At 45.2% G+C, this 25450-nt stretch overlaps 1 protein-coding gene across 3 annotated transcripts in view; it reads left to right on the top strand.

The window, feature by feature from the left end:
- The window catches only part of nkain2 (sodium/potassium transporting ATPase interacting 2), a gene marked incomplete at its 3' end in the record, with an annotated part of 188834 nt that overhangs the window by 105694 nt on the left and 57690 nt on the right, over positions 1 to 25450 (top strand). The gene's annotated exons all lie outside the window — the stretch shown is intronic.

Raw genomic sequence — 25450 nt, 5'->3', positions numbered from 1 at the left:
GAGAGAGACAGACAGACAGAGAGTGAGAGAGGGAGAGAGAAACACATAAAAATTGTTTCACTTGACTAACCATCATTTCTTATATCTAAGTGCATTTTGACATGGCTGTAATTACAATGCGACCAGTTCTAGAATGATAATAAAACTAGAAAAAGTGCTCCTTGGAGCACAGGTATCCGCCAGGTCAGGTAGGTTATTGTGGGCGGACCCGTCTTGATCACTTGTTTATAGAGATAATATGTACCGATTGGCCTGTTGTACCATGAGGCTGATTTGAAACTTTTTCAAGCTGCATTTCTTTAGCTTCCTAGTGGGAATGTGTGCACAAAATTTCACGCAAAATCGCACGCTGCGTGTTCATGATTTGAGGCATTTGTTCAAAACGGAGCACTCCTGCAAACTTTGGAAGCCATCTTATAGCCAATCAGGATGGGATTTGAAAAATCCGACAGACTCATTTGGTTTAACCCATTGAGACCTGAAGCCGATTCTACATGTCTCTTTTTTTTATTTTTTATTTTTTTATAATTTCAACCCTTTTCGAATTTCAAACAGATTAGGAGCTAAAAAATGTTCAAAGATTTGCTGCTCCATTCACTTCAATGTTAAAATTCAAACGGACAAACAATTCACATTGTTTTTTGGTTTAAAACTACTGGTTTTGAGCTATATTCAAACATCAAACAACACATGTTAACGAGGTCAAAATGACCTCGTTGACATTTGTGAAACCACACCTGAATCTCATCTGTGATTAGAAACCATCTGGGGATCAATCATACTGGAGGAAAAAAATCTGTGGCTACGCGAACAGGTACCAAAATCGTTCAAAACCCTGGCAGAGGCTACAGACTGTTCTGAAAAAACACTGGCAGTCAATGTGTTAAAAATGTTCGCTTTAAAAATATATATATTCAGAAGATTTGCACACATTTTCACGATTTTTCAAAAATAGCAGATCTATAACAGGCCCATGTGAAAGATTTGGGGCAGAGGTTCTGCTCTGGCATCCAGGGAGTGTGTGTGCACAGTTTCACTGCGCTCAAGCCAACTTTGCCGGAGATTAGCTGTTCACAGACGGACACACGGACGGACGGACGGACGGACGGACAGGGTGCAAAACAGAGTCTCGGCCTGGCTGAGACAAATATTAAGAGATATCTGTCATTCTGACTGGTTCAAATTCATATTTTCTGATATGTGGGCTTGTGTGGTGCGACTGTGACTCTGATGCAAGGCTTTGTAATGACGTTGACCTTGCATTTCAGGAGGTGATCAGTTGTGTTTGACATAATGATGCCAATGGCTGTTCTCCAAAGAGAAGTGAGACTCGACCATTGGTTCCCAAACCATAACTTTGTTTGGGAACTTTGTCATCTCCCTGGGATCCAAACTTACAAGAAATACATTCTGAATGAATACTATTTAGATCTGCTATTCTCACTATTTCTTTATTTTTTTATACATTTATGGATAATTTATTTTCTGAAATTCATTTCATAGATCTTTGTTTTATTAATAATGAAGATTTTAGTTATTTTAGGAATTGCAAAAAATAAATAAAGCGTTCCTATTTCCACAGATTTTTCTTAACTCATTCAGTGCCAAACTTATGTCTGGCTTTATCACCCCTGTGCCAAGGCCAACAATACATATTTTAAAAAAAGTGCTTAGGAGCCGAGATACAGTAGCCTGACACTCAGCCTGAATTTTCATTTCGTTTCACTCCATTATTCAGTCTGAAAGCCCTCTCAATCTCTTCAATCTCTTTGGCGATTGGTTCATACTGGATTATCCCGATCCCGATTCGTCGTACAGATTTTCAACCGAGGCTGAGACCTCCTATGAGAGCGTCACCAGACCAGAATCGCCTGAACATATTTTTTTAATGGGCGTATCTAGCGATTCACGGGCTGGAGCCAGGCTAGAGATACAGCCTTTTTCAGTAAGAAGTTAAACAAGAAGTGAATGGAGCAGCAAATCTTCAAATCATCATATCTTGAACATTAGAAAAAAATATACATATATTTATTTATTTTTTATGACGTCGGCGACGTCATTGGCACTCTGGGCTTATGAAAAACGTGACGTGGCACTGAATGAGTTAAAGGAGACACACCATGACTTTAAAAAAGATATTTGATATTTAATATCATATGGTGTATGTCCCTCAAACCATTTTCAAAAGGTTTGAGCCTAAATCAACACTCAGATATACTCATCCCAAGTCAATTCTCTCAGGCTTATAAAGCACTTTCAGCTGCAATACCAAAACGTCCTGTTGGGCAGAGGGGTGCTGTACTGCGGTACTGAGCAATTCTGTCTGTCAAAATACATGGGCAGAAAGTTTCGTGAGGTAAGCAAACTTGCCATTCTGAGATGGCCTGTTCAGACACGCCCATTCTGAAAATCTCTGAAATGAGAATGATTGACTGAATGTTAAAACAAAATATTTTTTGGGGTACAAGAGACACTGGGGAGCCCAAAAAATACCAAAAAAATAAAAAAAAGTTAAATTCATGGTGTGTCTCCTTTAAATCAGCAGATCTACAAGCTCACAACACGTCGTCTTTCTTCAAATAGTCAACGTTACAAAAATAGAGCCAAAGTGGTTAAATTGATTTTACCACAGCTAAATGACTGGTAACTCTGAGGGTGTACAAATGGATACCAAATGGACCCTTATGGGTCCATTTGGTTCCATTTGTACACTGTCAGAGTTATGGGGAGGGGTGTCATGGCCTAATGCATAGTAACCTGACATGTAAATCCTTGACATGAAAAAGTTTGACAACCACTGGTCTATAAAGCTTCTGGCCGTGTCCCTTTTTGACCAAAGTATCTTCACGATGGCGTCCCTGTGTCATTATCAGTGTGGCAATGGTGACGTGTTGTGAGCTTGTTTATTTGCTATTTTCGCAAAAAAAAAAATATGGGGCTTAATTGGTTAATGCTGTGCCACCAGGCACCTCAATTAACGACATCTTTCATTGAGTTTATGGCTAGTCCAAATTAATGGTGGAGCTATCTCAAGTTTGATTTATGGCAGGTTATAATTTAAAAAGGCCATATCTTGGAATCCATGCTTTAGATATAGTCAATATTGTAGATATCATTAATTAGGACGTTCCATACAACTTAATGGCAGAAGGATTTTCGGTCAAAATGTAATTAGACGTATCTTTAATTAGCATTTTGTCTCGTCCCGAGTGTGATTAGAGATAACGTAGATTAGTCCCAATGTCCATAAATGAATTACAGTTATCTGTCATGTGAATCGGGACTCACTAATAACTTTTTTTCTTTACTTCGTACTTACACAAACACTGTTTTGTGTACAAGAACCACTTTGAACCTCAGCATCCATATTCTTGGGGGGAACATTTAGCCAAAACATAGCAGACCTACAAGCTCACACTGCGTCACGTTGCGAGCTTGTAGATCAGCTACTTTTGGCACAGAGATTTGTCTTTTCGCCAAAAGTAGCCGAGTTGTAACAGATACAAAAAAAAAGTATCAGTATTCATGGGAAAGCTTTTACAGAAAATAGCAGACTGACAAGCTCACAACGTTGTGAGCTTGTAGGTCAGCTATTTTCTGTGAAGATATTTTAGTGTAGAGCGAAAACTGAAAAGTCACTAGTGTAGAGTATATGGGGCACACAACAACTTTAAAAATTCAAAGCAATTCCATTTTTTTTTAATATATAATAAATAAAATTAAAACATCTAATAATTCCCATAAATTTTTAAAAAAGTTTAAGAAGAAGTGAAAATAGCAAGCCCTCTAGTCTTAGAGAACTGAACTTGAGTTACAACTGTACTTTGACCGCTATTTGCCAAAAATAGTCTGTTGAGTTGAGCTTTACTAAACAACTTAACTCAGACCTTTTGCCTGTGGGGTCAATGATTGTACAGCAAAACTATTACATACTGTAAATGTGGCTTTCTGTTGTTACTAGGAGATGTGTGGAAGAACTCCCCCGTGGAGAAGGGGGTCGGCTTAGTGCCAACTCAAAACAACCTGAACTGGTAATAATGGACACATAATCCTTCTTTTTTTTTTACGGGCTAGCTAGGTAGCTAGCAAACAGCTGTTTTCTATGATAGTTCACAGAGTAAAACGCTGAAAAGTTCAGGGCATCTGTGCTACTGTTCATGGAGAACCGAAGTCTGGCATCGCTGAAAACAAGAAAAGAATGATTTGTGAGGTACAGTACAGCTGGTTGTGGTTAGACTTTTGTTTGCTGTAAGCGATGAGTCACAAAAACGAGTGTAAACGAGTGTAAACATTCGGAATTACTATTGCTATTTCACCTTTCATCCTCGGAAGTTTTCAAATTATAGCTTACACAAAATCAAGAAAAAACACGCCTAATAACAATAGGCTCTATTCACAGCAGCCATATTGTGAAGACATTCACAGGTGTTACCAATGATACTAATGAAGGCTCTGTTCCATTCTGGTCAGACGGAGTCAGGGTGCTGATATTGTACATGTTGGCTCACTGGAAACACTCCCAAATGGCCCTTTACGGGTGTGTAACTCTGAGAGTTATGGGGGTCGTGGAAATCTGAAATTCAAAAATCTGATAACCACTGTGCTACACTAAATGGAACATAGCCTTCATTAGTATCACTGGTAACACCTGTGAAGGAAGCGATAATATGGCTGCTGCTAAACTGTGTGCATTATGTGTCAAACAAGAAGGAGATGACGTTGCCAGGTTTCGCGCGAGAAACAAGCAGCAAGGTCTGTACTTTCGCCTGCGCCCTTCACCGGGGCTTGGGTGCTCATATCCCCCTACGGGTATGGTCTAGTAGACAGTAAAAAGGATGGTCAAAGTTACGCCCATAGACTCTACAGACCGTAAAATGAAGCCTATTGTTTCTTTCTATGTCGTGTCATATCCTATGCACTCGGAAATGAATGGGGTGGGGAATGAATGCTATTGGTTGTGTAGCTTGTCAATCAAATCATTACAAGGTAGCCACGCCCCTCCTAGAAAATACACTACTTTATCATCAATTTTAAAATAAATTGGGACCATAGTTTACCAAATCGCACATCATGGTGATTGAAAGAAGACTTTAAACTAGCGACTGGAAGCATATAGTATTTATGACGTGATGTTTATTAAGGTAATAAAATCAAGTTTAAAGTTCAGCGAAAACCCATTCACTTGAATGGAGAGTATAACAGCGAAACCACAGGCCATTCATATGAACTGTCACTTCCTATATGGACTCAATGTACAACTCGGAAGCTGGCCCCTTGGTTCAGCACCATGGATAGCTCAGGTCAGGGTGTGTTCAGCACCATGGATAGCTCAGGTCAGGGTGTGTTCAGCACCATGGATAGCTCAGGTCAGGGTGTGTTCAGAACCATGGATAGCTCAGGTCAGGGTGTGTTCAGAACCATGGATAGCTCAGGTCAGGGTGTGTTCAGAACCATGGATAGCTCAGGTCAGGGTGTGTTCAGCACCATGGATAGCTCAGGGTCGAGTCAGGTCATTTTAACCATTTAAAAACCCCAATATGGTTGACCCGAGTCCCTCAGTGCTCTATACTAGTATCTTTTCTGTTTTCTGTTATTGTGGGGAAGGCTTTCCATAGCTTGTCATTGTCTGTCTGTCTGTCTGTCTGTCTGTCTATCTGTCTGTCTGTGTGTGTGTGTGTGTGTGTGTGTGTGTGTGTGTGTGTGTGTGTGTGTGTGTGTGTGTGTGTGCGTGCGTGCGTGCGTGCGTGCGTGCGTGCGTGCGTGCGTGCGTGCGTGTGTCTCTCTCTCTCTCTCTCTCTCTCTCTCTCTCTCCCTTGACCTCTCCTCTGTCAGTCTCTACTGCACTAGCTAATGAACCAGTGATGCCATAAAATTAATCTCAAAAGTATTTTCTGGTGGTGTGGCATCTCTGACAGATTTAGGGAGAAGCTTTATGGAGAGAGAACTGTCTCACACACACACACACACACACACACACACACACACACACACACACACACACACACACACACACACACACACACACACACACACACACACACACACACGTACGTACACACAGCCGCCTGAGGATAAAGCAGAACCCCTTTATGCGTTTGGGATTTTTTGCATACTGTGTGTGTGTGTGTGTGTGTGTGTGTGTGTGTGTGTGTGTGTGTGTGTGTGTGTGTGTGTGTGTGTGTGTGTGTGTGTGTGTGTGTGCCATGTTCTCCTCTGACGGATATATCGGATGACAGGTTGTCCAACTACTGGCAGGGAAGGCACACAAACGCACGCGCGCGCGCGCGCGCACACACACACACACACACACACACACACACACACACACACACACACACACACACAAACAAATCCTAAGCAGACGGCTTACTGTGTCATTTGAAGCCCAGAGCTGTCCGGGTCCACTCCTATCTGTCAGATAGAAACACAGATCCTGCTGGATAGATGGCATATGATGAAGAGAGAGAGAGAGAGAGAGAGAGAGAGAGAGGGAGAGAGAGAGAGAGAGAGAGAGAGAGAGAGAGAGAGAGAGAGTCATAAAACGCAGCGAGGTGAGAGAAGTAGATATAATGCGCATGTTCTATGAATGGGTGAATATGAATGAATAATGGAAGGGAGTCAGATCTACTGGAGAGAGAGAGAGAGAGAGAGAGAGAGAGAGCATTTTGAATCGACCTCAGACATAGAACTACTTTCGAACAGAGCAAAAAAAACAAAAAATACCAAAGAAATAGCCGATCTCCAAGCTGAAAATGAGGGATGTAGATCGGCTATTGAGATTTAGCCTGGCGTAGCCAGACTATATCACTGCGTGGATATGAGTCTGGTGCTTCCATGAGGCCGTTTCTTTTTCCCAAGGGGCGGGATCAAAACAATGGCACTCGACGCAATTGGTTAGACCTGCAACCAACTACCAATTACAGTCTCCCATATTTGAATCCTGGGCCCTGATTGGTCACCCACGTCTTCTGGAGCAGGAAATGGATTCTCTATGGAGCGGTGCTAGACCGAAATCGCAGAGTGCAATTTTTTTTTGCACTCGCAGATTCGTCTGGTCCCAGGCTAATCGAAATTGTAGATCGGCAATTTTTTCATAAGAAATTGGGTGTACACGGAAAAAGGCGGTCCGAGTACAGTTGTAACTGAAGTTTGGTTCAGTTTTTGAAGACGGACTTCAAAAAAACAGTTGCTGTTTGTGTACTATACTACTATAAATTTAACCCATTAAGACCTCAGGCTGATTCTACAAATGCCTTCAAAATCAGTAGTTCTCAAACCTTTTCATGCTCAAGGACCCCCAAAATGATATATATTTGGCCGCGAACCCCCCCCCCCCATCTAAAAATGTTTTGTGCCAGGGACACTGGCACTAAACCAATGTAGAGCAGTGGTTCTCAAAGTGGGGTCCGGGGACCCCAAGGGGTACTTGAGGGGGTTCCATGGGGTCCCCAGCTAAATGATGGATAGTTAGGAACCAAATGGACCCTTATGGGTGTGTAACTCTGAGAGTGTACAAATGGAACCAAATGGACCCTAACAGGTCCATTTGGTTCCATTTGTACACTCTCAGAGTTAAATTAACATTGATTTTACAATATTAACTGGGGTCCCAGAGATACAAATGCCATTAAATGGGGGTCTGTTGTAGCCTAATGCATGTCTAACTGAGGGTCTTTGAAATTAATATGGTTGAGAATCACTGCTAGAGCCGTAAAAAAATATTCTTCTCTTATGGGGGTCCCTGGCATATCTTTTCAAATGGGGGTCCGCGGGCTAATAAGTGTAAATTTTGGGGGTCCTTGACATGAAAAGGTTTGAGAACCACTGCAAATGTACTATCCTACTGTAAATATAAGGAACCTCTGTCCGTCATTCTGTCTGATTCGCACTTTTCCCCCCAGTGGGCGGAGCGGTCGATCGCAGCAGTCGATCTTCACTGACCTTCAGCATATGAAGACAATGACGGAGCCGTTTTTTTCCCACTTTCCCCCAAATTTGAGCTATTTATTAGTGTTTTTGTGGGAAGAAAAACGGTGGAGATTCAGTGTTCCTGCTCATGCAGCTATGGGCTCTGTTGTCATGGTTAGTTGCGCCCCCCGCAGACAGGATCAGTGGTGTAAAGTAACTAAGTACATTTACTCAAGTACTGTACTTAAGTCCAATGTTGAGGTATTTGTACTTTACTTGAGTATTTCCAATTTCCAATACTTTTACTTCTACTCCACTACATCTCAGAGGCAAATATTGTACTTTTACTCCACTACAATTATTTGAACATTTTAGTTACGAGTTACTTTGTATAGATTTAGATTATTATTATAAGACACACAGTAACCACTTCAGCCCTGTGTGCATTTCGTCCGTTTGAAAATAGCAGATCTACAAGCTCACAATGCGTCGCATCGCGACGCATTGTGAGCTTGTAGATCTGCTATTTTCAAAAGATTTGTATACATTTTATACATTTGAAAAGTTGCGAAATGGGACATTCTGCTTTCTGAGTACTTTCTACTTTTGGTACTTTAAGTACATCTTACATATCGCTGAGGATCTGTATTCAACACACAGACAGACAGACAGACAGACAGACAGACACACAGACAGACAGACAGACAGACAGACAGACAGACAGACAGACAGACACACAGACAGACAGACAGACAGACAGACAGACAGACAGACAGACAGACAGACAGACAGAACAAAACAAAACATAGATCGCGGTAAGCCACAATGCGACGTGCCGTGAGCTTGTAGATCGCCTAATTTGTGGCGCCCGCCCCACCGTCGTACGCCGACATATGAAAGTCAGGTGAGGCAGGCAAGCAAGCAGGCAGCGCGGCACACATCATTCTCCATGAACAACACATAACCTATTGAATAGTGCATGAATTAGCTCCCCACCTTCTGCCAAAACAATACGACAAACACACTAACACACACACACACACACACACACACACACACACACACACACACACACACACACACACACACACACACACACACACACACACAATTCCCCAAGACCCTGGCCAATCAGAAAGCAGAGAAGAGCTGTAGGCATTAAGGGATAGGGCCTCTAATGCCCATGGGAAATTACAGAGAAACAACGCAGTGAGACGCAGCGTGACTGATGATACTGAGAGAGAGAGAGAGAGAGAGAGAGAGAGAGAGAGAGAGAGAGAGAGAGAGAGAGAGGATAGTTAAAGGAGAGTGAGAAATTGACATTAGATATGGTGGCCTTTATGTTTGATCGCCCGCCTGTCTGTGTTTATGCTGATCTGTCTGTCTTAATGACTGGAGGCGGGGAGGCGGGGGGACTGACTGACTGACCTGCTGGCTGGCTGGCTGGCTGGCTGACTAATTGACTGACTGACTGACTGACTGACTGGTAACAATGAGATCTCCCCCTCAACTCTGTGGTTGATGTAGGTGATCAACTCCATTGTTTAGGTTAGTAATAATATGTGAATGGTTTCAGTTCTGTTGGGCAGTTTAGAAGTTTAACCCTAAGTCTTGCAATTCTTTGTTTTTCATGGAATCTTCTCAATCCAATTGTCCAGCGGTCATTGTATCCCAGACCGCATACTTTTATAGCATCAATCCCATGTGTCATAAAGTGTTGAACAATTAACAAATGGGTATCTTTTTCATTATTAATGGTGTATCTATGTTGGCTTATTCTACTTTTTTTCGCCGATAAAGTATAGTTTTGGACCATGACGGAGGCGCGCCGACTCAGCAGACCTTGAGGCTGAGGAGTCGCGCCCGAGCGCCTCCAGGCGCGAGTGCCCGCGACGACCAGCCGATGGTCTGCTAGTCGACTACGCGCCGTCCGAGTTATGTACCGATAGGGACAGAATCGTAAATGTTTTTGGTGCGGACTGCGTTTGTCCCACTGACTGCGTTTGTCCCAACTGTCACTCAAAGTGACTATTGGCCAACTGCCTGGATGAGGCAGACTATTTCTGTTATTAAGGCTTTGTGCTTTCTATCAGACTGTGCAGGGCAGAGGCGTCTAATCTCTGAGTTAGGGTAAACGCATACCCTCGGATTAAAACTATTTCTTAATTCCATTTAAGGACGTGTTTACACTATATTTTATAACTAAGGGATAGATGCTAAAAAGATACAGTCTTGGAACCCAGTTAGCATATCAGTTCTGATGTTCACACCTCCAATTTGGAAGACACTTGATGACCCTGTTGATGGTCCAATTGCTGATGGCTCTTGGTATCAATGTGTCTTCATTAATATTCTCATTAATCTCTCAAGAACAGATTCTGCTCTGCTTTGGAATCTGTCGGTAGCCGTGTTGACAACCCGTGCGCATTGGTTTCAAGTGGGTGTGCCTTCAGATCAGGAAGCAGGCCGCGCTTTACCCAATCAAATGTAGTGGGCGGGATTCACGTGTCCGTCCACCCTTCCCCCCTCGAAACTAGCCGAAACTAATTTAACAATAGCGTCCTCGGAGCAGACAAAACCACGGAAAGATATTCACATTTTAACTTACTCTTTCATCATAGAAACAAGTGGGCTTATAACCAAAACCATCCATGTTCTCTGGGAGAAGTGGTGTTAGTGTTCCGTTTAGAAATATTGTTAGTGGGAATGAAAATATAGTCGCACCAACCGGAAGTGATGCGCTGAAGGCAGACACAAACCCCGGTTTCCTTGCGCACTGGTGTTTCGCTTGCTTCCTGCCAGACCCAACAGACATATAACAAACAGCAGAGGTTGCTGTTTTTCATTTTCAGTTGGGTCTGGCTACGCGAGACTATATTGTCATTAACTCAACAATGAGATCTCCCACTCAACTCTGTGGTTGATGTAGGTGATCAACTCCATTGTTTAGGTTAGTAAGAATATGTGGATAGTTTCAGTTCTGTTGGGCAGTTTAGAAGTTTAAACCCCCTGGATATTTTGTGCTAAGTCTTAAAATTCATTGTTTTTCATGGAATCTTCTCTGTCCAATTGTCCAGCGGTCATTGTATTCCAAACCGCATACTTTTATAGCATCAATCCCATGTGTCATAAAGTGTTGAACAATTAATAGATCGGTATCTTTTTCATTATTAATGGTGTATCTATGTTGGCTTATTCTATCTGCTATGGAGTTGCTTGTCTCTCCTACATACTGTAATCCACACACTTGGCAAGTAATCAGATAAACACAATTTCTGGTGTCGTATGTGATGTTCTGTCTTAGGCTAATTATGTTTTTGTTTGTCCTGTTTTTAACCGTTTGTTTCGGGCTAAAGTAGTTAGGCTTTGCCCGTGCTACCTGGTTCCATGGTTTCAATTTGCTGTGGATCAAGTAGTCTTTCAGGTTTTTGTTTTTTCTGTAGGCCGAAATTATGTTAAAGTCCTGTAGGAGGTCTCCTCCCCTGTTTTCAACCCCTGACTGACTGACTGACTGTGAGGTTCAATTCATAAAGGTCTCACAGGTAATTTTATTACCTGTGTTGGCCCTATAAAGAGAAGAATGCATTCACCATTTGTTTTGAATAAGGGGTGTCATGTTTTGCAATTAATTAAGCTTATCTAGACTATTTCTGTTATTAAGGTTTTGTGATTTCTCTCAGACTGTGCAGGGCAGAGGCGTCTAATCTCTGAGTTGGGGTAACCGCATACCCTCGGATTAAAACTATTTCTTAATTCCATTTAAAGATGTGTTTACACTATAATTTATAACTATAAAGCCGATAAAGTATAGTTTTGGACCATGACGGAGGCGCGCCGACTCAGCAGACCTTGAGGCTGAGGAGTCGCGCCCGAGCGCCTCCAGGCGCGAGTGCCCGCGACGACCAGCCGATGGGCTGCTAGTCGACTACGCGCCGTCCGAGTTATGTACCGATAGGGACAGAATCGTAAATATTTTTGGTGCGGACTGCGTTTGTCCCACTGACTGCGTTTGTCCCAACTGTCACTCAAAGTGACTACTGGCCAACTGCCTGGATGAGTCAGACTATTTCTGTTATTAAGGCTTTGTGCTTTCTATCAGACTGTGCAGGGCAGAGGCGTCTAATCTCTGAGTTAGGGTAACCGCATACCCTCGGATTAAAACTATTTCTTAATTCCATTTAAAGATGTGTTTACACTATATTTTATAACCAAGGGATAGATGCTAAAAAGATACAGTCTTGGAACCCAGTTAGCATATCCACAGTTCTGATGTTCACACCTCCAATTTGGAAGACAATTAGCTCCCTGTTGATGGTCCAATTGCTGATGGCTCTTGGTATCAATGTGTCTCCATTAATATTCTCATTAACTCAACAATGAGATCTCCCCCTCAACTCTGTGGTTGATGTAGGTGATCAACTCCATTGTTTAGGTTAGTAAGAATATGTGGATAGTTTCAGTTCTGTTGGGCAGTTTAGAAGTTTAAACCCCCTGGATATTTTGTGCTAAGTCTTGCAATCCATTGTTTTTCATGGAATCTTCTCTGTCCAATTGTCCAGCGGTCATTGTATTCCAAACCGCATACTTTTATAGCATCAATCCCATGTGTCAAAGTGTTGAACAATTAATAAATGGGTATCTTTTTCATTATTAATGGTGTACCTGTGTTGGCTTATTCTAATTGCTATGGAGTTGCTTGTCTCTCCTACATACTGTAATCCACACACTTGGCAAGTAATCAGATAAACACAATTTCTGGTGTTGTATGTGATGTTCTGTCTTAGGCTAATAATGTTTTTGTTTGTCCTGTTTTTAACCGTTTGTTTCGGGCTAAAGTAGTTAGGCTTTGCCCGTGCTACTTGGTTCCATGGCTTCAATTTGCTGTGGATCAAGTAGTCTTTCAGATTTTTGTTTTTCCTATAGGCCAAAATTATCTTAAAGTTCTGTAGGAGGTTTCCTCCCCTGTTTTCAAAATTTCTTTTGATGGCACTGTTTGCCAATAAACTTTGGCTAGAAAATGTGGTTACTAAGGCTAGTGTGGGTTTCTCATTCCTTACTTTCACTTCCTGGAATGTGTTGTGTGATTTCCTGAGGAATGTTCTTGTATATCCACGTTTCCTTAATGCTGTGAATAGAGTTTTGCAGGCATTTACAAAATCTGCTTTTTGTGTGCAGATTCTCTTGAAACGTAGGAGTTGTGACTTGACTATTCCTGCGAAACAATGGGTTGGATGGAAGGATGTCTTGTGGAGCAGTGCATGTGTATCAGTCTCCTTAAAGAACACCTTTAAATCCAGTTTGCCGGTGGTGTTGAAATCTTTCCCTTTGAAGACTGTGACATCCAAGAAGTCAATGTGTTCTTTGTTTGTGACATATTTCACTGTTATTGAGGCATGATGTGTGTTTAAGACTTGTATGAATTGCTCAAATTCCTCTGTGGAGTGCTCAAATACTCCAAAAATATCATCTAGAAACCTAAAATAATGTGTGGGTTTGAATCTGCACTGCTGTTTCTTCCCATAAAGCCAAATAGATATTTGCGTAGGATGGCGCGAATTTCTTTCCCATGGCTGTTCCACTGATTTGAAGGAAGGTTTTCCCATCAAATGAAAAATCGTTTTTGGTCAAATTTAATTCTAGTAATTCCAATAATTACTGACTGACTGACTGACTGACTGACGGACGGCAGTGGCTCAGGGGTAGAGTGAACCGCGAGGCTCCCAGTTCGATCCCGGGCTTCCCCAGAGTTAGTGTCAAAGTGTCCTTGAGCAAGACGCTGAACCCCTAATTGCTCCCGATGAGCAGGTTGGTGCCTTGCATGATTTCCTCCTCCATCGGTGTATGAGTGTGTGTGTGAATGGGTGAATGTAATGCACAATCTACGCAAAGCGCTTTGGATAAAAGCGCTATATAAATGCACCATTTACCATTTACTGGCTGGCTGGCTGATTGTTGATTGATTTTTGGCCTAAATGATTCACTGACAGACAGTCTATTTAGCTGGATGGTTGTTTGCCTTGCATTTAGTAGTTGGAATGTCTACTTGTGCTTGAGTTTGTGTGTGTGTGTGTGTGTGTGTGTGTGTGTGTGTGTGTGTGTGTGTGTGTGTGTGTGTGTGTGTGTGTGTGTGTGTGTGTGTGTGTGTGTGTGTGCGTGTGCGTGTTCAAGGAGCAGGTGCAGAGGCAGTAGAGAGGAACAACTGACACACCCTCAATCCATCCACCCATCCCTCCGCCCACTCACCCACCCACCCATCCAGCCCTCCCTCTCTCCATAGATAGATAGATAGATAGATAGATAGATAGATAGATAACAGTGGTGGAAAGTAACTAAGTACATTTACTTAAGTACTGTACTGTACCTAAGTACACTTTGAGGTTTTTGTACTTTACTTGAGTATTTCCAATTTCCAATACTTTTACTTTTACTCCACTACACCTCAGAGGCAAATGTTGTACTTTTACTCCACTACAATTATTCGAAAACTTTAGTCACTAGTTACTTTTCAGATATAAATTATGATATAATGAAACACACATTAACCACTTTAACCCTATTTTATACATAGGCTATTTGAAAATAGCCGATCTACAAGCTCACAACGCGTCGCATCGCGACGCGTTGTGAGCTTGTAGATCTGCTATTTTCAAATATTTACTACTTTTACTTTTGGTACTTTAAGTACATTTTGATGCCAATACTTTTGTACTTTTACTCAAGTCAATTTTGAATTCTGGACTTTTACTTGTAACAGAGTCTTTTTATATTGCAGTATTGGTACTTTTACTTAAGTAAAGAATTTGAGTACTTTTTTCCACCACTGATAGATAGATAGATAGATAGATAGATAGATAGATAAAAAGCCAAAGCTTGTTTACATCCATTTATCCATCCAATCTCTCTGAGTTAGGACTAACCCAAACAGAATGTGACTCCCACGGTGTAATAAAAGGAGTTCACACTGCATGTCGTCGTCTGCATTGGGCTGTTTGGTCCCTGTTGTTGTTGTTGTCATCGTCATACAGGCTGCAGCAATACAATCTGAACCACCCTGACAACAATACCTACCTCCCTGGAGAGAGTCAACACTCACTCTGTGTGTGTGTGTGTGTGTGTGTGTGTGTGTGTGTGTGTGTGTGTGTGTGTGTGTGTGTGTGTGTGTGTGTGTGTGTGTGTGTGTGTGTGTGTGTGTGTGTGTGTGTGTGTGTGTGTGTGAGAGAGAGAGAGAGAGAGAGAGAGAGAGAGAGAGAGAGAGAGAGAGAGAGAGAGAGAGAGAGAGAGAGAGAGAGAGAGAGAGAGAGAGAGAGAGAGAGAGAGAGAGAGAGAGAGAGAGAGAGAGAGAGAGAGAGAGAGAGAGAGAGAGAGAGATGTGGTTCATTGGAGCATAGCGAGGCCTTGCTCTCTCTCTCTCTCTCTCTCTCTCTCTCTCTCTCTCTCTCTCTCTCTCTCTCTCTCTCTCCCAGTGACTGGAGAATCTATAACTGCACCATTCAGAACCACGCACGCACGCACGCACACACACACACACACACACACACACACACACACACACACACACACACACACACACACACACACACACACACACACACACACACACACACACACACACACACACACACACAACCAGAGAGACGGACAACAGGCCAGGAGAGAGAGAGAGAGAGATGAGAGGGGAGGATGACAACAACCCAGAGAGGAACGATGGGGGTGGCAGAGAGCGAAAAGGCTGAGATAGTGGTGTGTGTGTGTGTGTGTGTGTGGGGGTGTGTGTGTGTGTGTGCGTGTGCGTGTGTGTGGGGATTAAGATATGACAGCGCTGTTGTTGTTGTGTATGTGTTTACGACACTAGGGGAATGTACGGCTGTCTGACTGACGTAAAGCTATGCCGTAAAGTGTTACTGCTCTGTGTTGTTGTTGTTGCTACCGGCTTGTAACGTGCGTCGCCAGCGCACATGTTTGAGACACAGTAAAGACGGACCTTAAGCTCACCCATCTTGTAGCGTGCCTTATTATGTGGATATAACATTGACGACGAGGATGGAGATGACGTTCTCACCGCCTCCCGCTTTCTTATCGTTCCCGGGCGAGCCTCCTGTACCATGGACTCGCTGGCTGGGGTCGTTCGAGACCTACATCACGGCTCTTGGACTCACGGACGTAAGCGATGCACGGAAAAGGGCCATCTTAATCCACTGCCTGGGCACAGAAGGACAGCGGATATTCGCCACTTTTGGGACCGCCGAAAAGTATGCAGACTGTGTCACATTACTGTCTGGACATTTTGCAGCCCCACAAAGCGTTATCCTCCGTAGGATTTTGTTTCGCCAGCGCCGACAACGTGCGGGTGAGTCAGTTCACCAATATGTGGCCGATCTGAGGGGTTTGGCCAGTCTGTGCATGTTTGAAGCATTACAAGACGAAATGATTAGAGACCAGCTGGCCGAGCACACCAATAACCCAAAGGTTCGTGAAAAATTGATAATGTGCCCAGATGACCTGACTCTTCATAAGGCTGTGGAAATAGCTTTTCAACTTGAGACAGCAGAGGGGCTTGCCAGGCAATTGGCTTGCGCCTCATCTCCACTGCCTGCACTCACAGCACAGCAGGTCGAGTCCCCATCACGTTCAACTAGCCCTGATCCTCTCCAGGACGCTTCCCACATAAACTATGCTGGACGACAGCGCCCCCCAGGTCAGCGCTGCAATAACTGCGGCTCATCATCACATGCTCCTAGAGCCCAAAACTGTCCTGCCAGGGGCCAGCGTTGCCAAAGTTGTGGTAAACAAAACCATTTTGCCAAGGTTTGCCGTTCTGCCCCGGCCACCACCCCACGGCAGCCTTTCTCAGCTACTGACCCTGCACCCACGACTACTATACACTCTGTGAGTGCTGCTCGCCGGCCGTTCAAAGTGTGTGCTGTGGAGCTTGATGGCGTGTGCCTGCCGTTACTGCTTGACACTGGGGCTAACGCCTCCCTCTTGAATGCGGCTACAGTCACACATTTGTTCCCACACCACACGCTTGCTGCGCCGTCCAAAGTGCCCCTCAAGGGTTATGGTAATTCCAAGATTAACATCGTGGGCACCTTCAGCTCCGCGGTGCGCTATGGCACTAAGACTGTTTCCTCTTTCACATTCCAAGTGGCAAGCCACGGTGCTAACCTCATGGGCCTGGACTTGTTCACTGACCTAGGTTTTGTGCTCATGGATTACAGTGGGCTCACTATTCACCATGTTGATTCGCTGTGGCCCCAACAATGGCCTGGACTGTTCGCTGGGCTGGGCTGCCTCACTGCCTTTAACCACCAGCCCCTCCTCAACCCTGATGTACACCCTGTCATCCAGCCCCTGCGACGCGTTCCTCTTGCCCTGCGCGACGAGGTGGCTGGAGAGCTCAACAACCTCTTGGAGGCAGGCATAATTGAACCAGTCAACGCGGCACCATGGATCTCGAATCTGGTGGCTGTGCGGAAAAAGACAGGGAAGCTGCGCCTGTGCATTGATCTCAAGGCAGTTAACAAGGCAGTCGTCCCCGACAAGTACCCGTTGCCTACAGCGGAAGAACTGACCACACAGTTTCATGGTTCCACCATATTCACAAAGCTGGATCTTCGGCAGGGCTATCTGCAGGTTCCTCTACACCCTGACAGCCGGAGTCTCACCGCCTTTGTCACACACATGGGGGTGTTTCGATTCACAAGGATGCCTTTTGGACTCAGCTCGGCCCCCAGCTGTTTCCAGAAAATCATGGCCACCATACTAGCAGGCATCCCTGGGGTAGTGATCTACTTGGATGACATTGTGGTTCATGGCTCAACGCCTGCTGCCCACGACGAGCGCCTTCGCCGAGTCCCCCATGTCCTTGCCAGCCAGCACCTGACTCTGAACGGGGACAAATGTGTCTTCGCCGTGCCTGAGATAGAGTTTGTGGGGTTCCGCCTGAATGCCAAAGGCCTCCGTCCACTCCAGTCTAATGTGGAGGCTGTGCTACGCCTCCCTGAGCCTGCCTGTCCAGCCCAAGTGGCCTCGTTCCTCGGAATGACGGCCTACTATTTACGTTTTCTCCCTCAGTATTCGGCTACCACAGGCCCGCTGCGCGAGCTGTTGAAGAAGGACGCACCATGGGTCTGGACCCCCGCCTGTTCAGACGCCGTCCAGCAGCTCAAAGTCCAGCTCACCTCGCCACCCGTGCTCGCACACTTCAACCTCGCAAGCCCCACACTCCTCACCTGTGACGCCTCCAGCACAGCGCTGGGGGCTGTGCTGTCCCAGATCCACGCTGGCGTTGAGCGGCCCATCGCGTTTGCATCTCGGGCTCTAAACTCAGCAGAACAAAAGTACTCAGTGGGGGAACGGGAGGCCTTGGCTTGCATCTGGGCGAGTGAGCGTTGGCATATGTACTTGTATGGCCGTTCCTTCACACTGCGGACGGATCACCAGGCCCTCACGGCTCTGCTCGCAACGTCTGGCACAGGGCATAGGCCACTCAGGATCCATCGCTGGTCGGAGCGGCTCCAGCAGTATAACTTCAGCCTGCAATTCACTCCAGGTCGTGACAATGTAGTAGCAGACCTACTGTCACGGGCAACCCCCGGCCCTTCTCCAGATCCTGGTCCTGACTCCGCTGAGCAGGGCCTCATCCAGATGCTCCACTCTCCACTCCAGACTACAGTCTCCCTCCAAGAGCTCCAGACAGCCTCGGAACAGGACCCGGTGCTCTCCCAGCTCCGCACTTTTATCCGCTCTGGGTGGCCCGCGAAGGTCCCAGACCAGCTGGTTTCCTTTCACCGGGCCAAGGACGAGCTGTCCTGCTGGAACGACGTCTGCATAGCCCGCGGCCTCTGCACCGTGGTGCCTGACTGCCTGCGACCATGTATCTTGGCCATGGCCCACGAGGGTCATCTGGGCATCGTGAGGGTGAAGCAGCGCTGTCGTGACCTGGTGTGGTGGCCTGGCATTGACAGAGACATCGAGGCCTTAGTGAGGGACTGTACGGCTTGCCTTCTCAGTGGCAAAACCGGCCCACCCGCCCCGCCGCCGCTGCAGCCGCTGCATTGGCCTGCCAAGCCCTGGGAGCACCTCCAGCTCGACATCTGCGGGGAGCTTCATGCAGTCCCACACCACCAGCGTTTCATGGTGGTGGTGTACGACCTTCATTCCAAGTGGCCTGAGGTGCTCTCCACGGGGACTGTTACCACCCGCGTGGTGACTGAGTTCCTGGACTCGCTCTTCTCCCGCTGGGGCCACCCTACGGCCATCACGACGGATAATGGCCCCCAGTTTGTCTCTGCGGAGTTTGCTGCCTTCCTGGAGGACAAGGGCATAAAGCACGTCCGTACATCATTCTACCACCCTGAGGCCAACGGGGGGGTGGAAAGATTTAACCAGACCCTGAAGAATGGCATCAGAGCTCACCTGGCAGATGGCTTCTCCTTCTCTACAGCTCTTCGCCGCACGCTTCTGCACTACAGAGCCTCACAGCATTCCACTACCGGTTGCTCCCCAGCATTCCTCATGTTGGGACGGGAGCTGCAGCTGCCTTTGGATCGACTGAGGGCTTCCGTGATGGTGCCACCTTCAGCTCGAGCGCGCAGCAGAGTCCACAACCAGCAGCGTAAGATGAAGCAGCGTTTCGACAGGACACGGAGGGTGAAGACTCCATCGTTCGCGGCCCTGGACTGGGTCCGCGTCCGCCGCCCTCACAGGGGCCACAAGCTGCAGTCTTTCTGGTCCACGCCTATGCAGATAACCGACCAGCTGGGGCCTGCCACTTTCCGCCTGTCCGATGGGTCACGCTGGCATGCCAGCCGCATTCGGCGAGTGCCACCACCTGCTGTCGTGGGGCTGGAGGCTCCCGTGCCTGTGACGCCGCCTGCTGCCGCAGGTATGTGGGCTAATACTGACTTTGAGTTTACGGCAGGTGATATGGACTTGCCCCCGGTGCGCCCTGTGGCACCTGATGACCACCCGGTTGTGGTGCGCCCTCCGGCACCTAATGACCACCCGGTGGTGCCCGTGGCACGGCCAGTTCGAGACCGGGCTCGACCGGATTACCTCAAGGACTATGTTACCAATTTCTGAATGCATAAGACATTGGGGGGGTGGGGTTGTGTTTCATGGTTTTCTATGGGGGGGGAAAATGTTGTGTATGTGTTTACGACACTAGGGGAATGTACGGCTGTCTGACTGACGTAAAGCTATGCCGTAAAGTGTTACTGCTCTGTGTTGTTGTTGTTGCTACCGGCTTGTAACGTGCGTCGCCAGCGCACATGTTTGAGACACAGTAAAGACGGACCTTAAGCTCACCCATCTTGTAGCGTGCCTTATTATGTGGATATAACAGTTGTTGCGTCCGGTTTTGTTCATTAATGTGATAGATTTATGTGCATGCACTGTACATACACACACACACACACAAACATACAGACACATTGGTGTCTGTATAATTAAGTACAGTTACTTGATTGTCCACATGTTGTCCACCACTGTTGGTATTACTATATTTATGAGGACATTAACATCTCAGGACAGCAGTTTTATAAATGTCATTTTTACCTTTTTTTCTGCCACACCGGGAGAAATAAATGCTACCATTTTATCATGGGCATTAGTGAGGACCAATTATATGAAGATAGGTTGAAAATGGGTTCCTTTGGGAACCTGACGCATCTGTGTAATTCTTTTATTTGAGCTAAAAAGCATCATTTTACTCTTTGGCTATTCAAAAATAGCAGATCTACAAGCTCATAGCGCGCCACCGAGTGTGAAAATGTGTGCAAATCTTTGAATATATATATATTCTTTTAAAGCGAACCTTTTAACTCCATTCGTTGCTTCTGGGGGTCCTTGGAACAAAAGTTTGAGAACCACTGATTTAGAAGACATTTGTAGAATGGGCTTCAGGTTTTAATGGGTTAACCATAAAAGCAAGCATGTTTCTCTGGTGGGGAGGAGCGTGAACGTTGTCCTCCTCACAATGTTTATCATGTCTGGAGGGAAGGCACAGAGAAACACTGAGATAGTGGTGCTGTGTGAGGCCAGGGATTAAGATATGGACACACACACACATGCACGAACACACACACACACACACGCACGCACGCACACGCACACATGCACGCACGCACGCACGCACGCACACACACACACAGACACACACATACGCACGCATGCACACACACACACACACACACACAGGTTTGTATTACTGGTGGGGACATACATTTATTGAATATTGAATATTGAATATTGCTGTAAATCTGCAGGCTCACAATGCCGCATTGTGAAGCTTGTAGACCGGCTATTTTTCTGTGTGTGACATCGCCTCACAACTAAGCATTACATTGGGGAAACCACCAACACCCAACCCTAACCCTGAGCCAAACCTGAATCTTTTCCTGATTGTAAGCCTAATTCTAAAACATTTATTTATTGTCTCCGCCAGGCCGAAGGCATGGCGAGAGAGTATGTTTTACCCTCCGTCCGTCCGTCCGTGTGTGTGTGTGTGTGTGTGTGTCCGTCCGTCCGTCCTTCTGTCTGTTACCAGCTAATCTCCGCCACCGTTGCCCCAGTCGCTGTGACACTGCACACACACACTCCCTCGATGCCACAGCAGAACCTCTGCCCCAAATTTTTCACATGGGCCTGTTATAGCGCCACCAGGAGGCCGATTTGTGCAAAACACATTTTTGGATATTACTCCTACAGATTTTATCCAAATATCACGCAAATCGGTACACAGTATCTCTATAGTCATGTGATCAAGACGGATCTGTCCGATATTTCATATAACATCCTGATTGGCTAAGGTTGGCTTCCAAAGTTGGCAGGATTGGTCCGTTTTGAACAAAATGTCTCAAATCATGAACGCAGCGTGTGATTTCCGTGAAAATTTGCACACACATTCCCACTAGGCCAAGGACGCAATGACCCCCTTTTCACATTGCCCTGTTATAGGGTTAGCGCCACCAGCAGGTCTAATTTAGCAAAACACATTTTTGCAACAAAATGCCTCAAATCATGAATGCACGCTCATTCCCACTAGGCAGAGGAAGAAATGCCACCCTTTTCACATTGTCCTATTATAGCGCCACCAGGAGGCCACAATAACGACGTGACCTGGCGGAGACCTGTGCTCCGAGGAGCACTTTTTCTAGTTTATACAGTATGTTTGAAATTGTACTACAGTTGTGGGGACATTTGGGCCTCACAAGTACAATACAAGCACACGCACGCACGCACGCACGCACGCACGCACGCACGCACGCACGCACACACACACACACACACACACACACACACACACACACACACACACACACACACACACAGTGGCAGTAATAGACAAAAGCTTTGCTCTGTTTTACTGCCTCTTTATAGGTTGCTGTGATTAAAGTCGTTTAACTGCTGCTGGGATTAGATCTTGTGTACTGTGTGTGTGTGTGTGTGTGTGTGTGTGTGTGTGTGTGTGTGTGTGTGTGTGTGTGTGTGTGTGTGTGTGTGTGTGTGTGTGTGTGTGTGTGGGGAGGGCAAGCATCAATACATTTATTAGTTTGTTTATCAGAGTTTATATGCATGTGCACGCTTGAGCATGCGTGCGTGCGTGCGTGCGTGTAGTTAAGCCATAATATCCACAACGTGTATGGTGTTGTGTGTGTAGACAGTATGTGGGCTTGTGTGAGTTTGCACATAGACACAGGTGTATATGCACACATACGTACACATATACTACAAACTGTACACACGTTTGCGAGCGCATGCGCGCGCACACACACACACGCACGCACACACGCACACACACGCACACACTCACGGCACGTTGTACAATCCAGAGGAAATATTAATAATAGCCAATAATGGTGTTATGAGTCTGGGAGCCAAAGTGAAGCCATTTATCAGCAGATGGATGAATATGTCAGGGTTTCTATTGAATCTCGGGCTTTGTGCTGCCGGGGCTAAATGTTACAATGGTACATTCTACCACACAAGGCAATATCTCAACACTGGAATTGTCAGTTCAGGTGTGGTTTTAACCCTTTAAGACCGGGAACGCAGCACATGTGTCATTTCTATGGCCATTCAAAAATAGCAGATCTACAAGCTCATAGCGCGGCACCGAGTGCCGCGCTATGAGCTTGTAGGTCTGCTATTTTTTGGAAAAATCGTGAAAATGTGTGCAAATCTATGAATATATATGTTTATTTTAAGCGGAAATTTGTAACAAATCGTATTGCTTCTGGGGGATTCTACAAATGTCTTCTAAATCAGTTTTTTGAAGAAACTTATGTTGCTATAATATCAGTGGTTCTCAAACATTTTTCATGTCAAGGACCACCCAAAATTATATTTATTTGGCCGCCATAATATTTTGTTCCAAAAATGTTCGCTTTAAAAAAATATATATATATATTCAAAGATTTGCACACATTCTCACGATAAAAAAAGAAAGAAATAGCAGACATACAAGCTCATAGCGCGGCACTCGGTGCCGCGCTATGAGCTTGTATGTCTCTCTATTTTTGAATAGCCCAAAGACATCTAAAAATGACACAGATTCTGTCCCGGTCTCAATGGTTTAAACATTATTCCAATACTTTTATTCTGCAGCATTTTGTTATTGTTATTAATGAGCACTGGGAGCGCTGCTGTCACATAGTGTGCTGACAACACACTGTGGAATACTGAGACTTAATGTGACTCTGAAAGTGTCAAAGATTATTAGACCCATTAGAGGCTCCAATTTGTACTCTCTCAGAATTAACCACTTTAAGCCTGGCTTGCAGATCAGCTTGTAGATTGTTGAAATATTCTAACAAATGTAAGACTATCACTATCACTGTGAAAGCACATTTTGTCAATGGTTTAAAAAAAAAAAATCCATAATTATTCTTTCATATATACTGTATATATTTTGTTTTAATATTAGGATATATTAGGATTAAAATCATTGTGTGTGTGTGTGTGTGTGTGTGTGTGTGTGTGTGTGTGTGTGTGTGTGTGTGTGTGTGTGTGTGTGTGTGTGTGTGTGTGTGTGTGTGTGTGTGTGTGTGCGCGCGCGTGTGTGTGTGTGTGTGTTAGTTTTGTGTTGTGTTCCCACAGTCGCTCGCTCTGCAGGTTGGCTGTTGCCATGGTTACCAGGACAGGCTGGGTGACCTTTGGCTGACCTTTTTTCTCTTCTTTTTTTTTTTTGCAGTGTCCGAAATCATGTAACTTCATCCTATAAACCGCTGTCACTGTAATCTTCCATTACGTCCGTTCATCATGATTTATTAATCAATCAATCAGTGTTCTCGATTCAACCTGGCATCCACATGGATCGGTCGGCACGGCCGATTTCATTGTCTCCGCTAAGCCGAAAGGCATGGCGAGAGAGTATGTTTTACCCTCCGTCCGTCCGTCCGTGTGTGTGTGTGTGTGTGTGTGTGTGTGTGTGTGTGTGTGTGTGTCCGTCCTGTCCGTGTGTTACCACCAAATCTCCGGCACCGTTGGCCCGGTTGATGCGAAACTGTGCACACACACTCCCTGGATGCCAATTCAGAACCTCTGCCTCAAATTTTTCACATGGGCCTGTTATAGCGCCACCAGGAGGCCGATTTGTGATTTGTTCCCATTACTCCTACACTGCCCTGCCAAGGTAAAGAGTTCTGAAAAATGGGTTTAAAAGTGATTCAACTGGTCAGCCAAATGAGATATCGGCATATAAGTGATATTACACTAATTTTGCATCTGTTCTTGAGGTTATTGTTAATCCCCCAAAATCACAAAGGCTAATTTGACCTTTGGGATACACAAATAAGTCGGCGTGTCCAAAAACGTAGTTACTGCTCTTTACCTTGGCAAGGCAGTACAGTTTTAAACCAAACCTCATGCAAATCGGTACACAGTATCTCTATAGTCATGTGATCAACCTGATCTGTCCGATTTCCCATATTCCATCCTCATTGGCTAAGGTTGCCATCCAAAGTTTGCAGGATTGGTCCGTTTTGAACAAACTGCCTCAAATCATGAACGCAGCTTGCCATTTCCATGAAATTGCACACGCACATTCCCACTAGGCCGAGGAAGAAATGGCACTTAAAACTTTTCACATCAGCCTCATGGTGGCGCTATAACAGGCTGATTTGCATTTTTAACTATAACTGCACCGATCTGCGTGAAAATGTGCACGCCTACTCCCTAGAGGCCAAGGAAAAACATCTGCACTGCATTTTTTACATCTGCTTTTTACAGCGCCACCAGGAGGCCGACTTATGTCAAATACATTTTTGGATACTAATCCTTCAGATTTTATCCAAACATCACGCATCACACAGTATCTCTATAGTCATATGATCAAGACGCATCTGTCCGATATTTCATATTCCATCCTAATTGGCTAAGGTTGACTTCCAAAGTTTGCAGGATTGGTCCGTTTTGAACAAAATGTCTCAAATCATGAACGCGGCGTGCGATTTCCGTGAAAATTTGCACGCACATTCCTACTAGGCCGAGGAAGAAATGACACCCTTTTCACATTGGCCTATTATAGCACCACTAGGAG

The sequence above is a fragment of the Gymnoscopelus microlampas genome (assembly GCF_963454915.1).
Source record: "Gymnoscopelus microlampas genome assembly, chromosome: 16".
Lineage (NCBI taxonomy): Eukaryota > Metazoa > Chordata > Actinopteri > Myctophiformes > Myctophidae > Gymnoscopelus > Gymnoscopelus microlampas.
The sequence above is the reverse complement of the archived record's forward strand: the minus strand, read 5'-3'. Positions and strand labels throughout refer to the sequence as shown.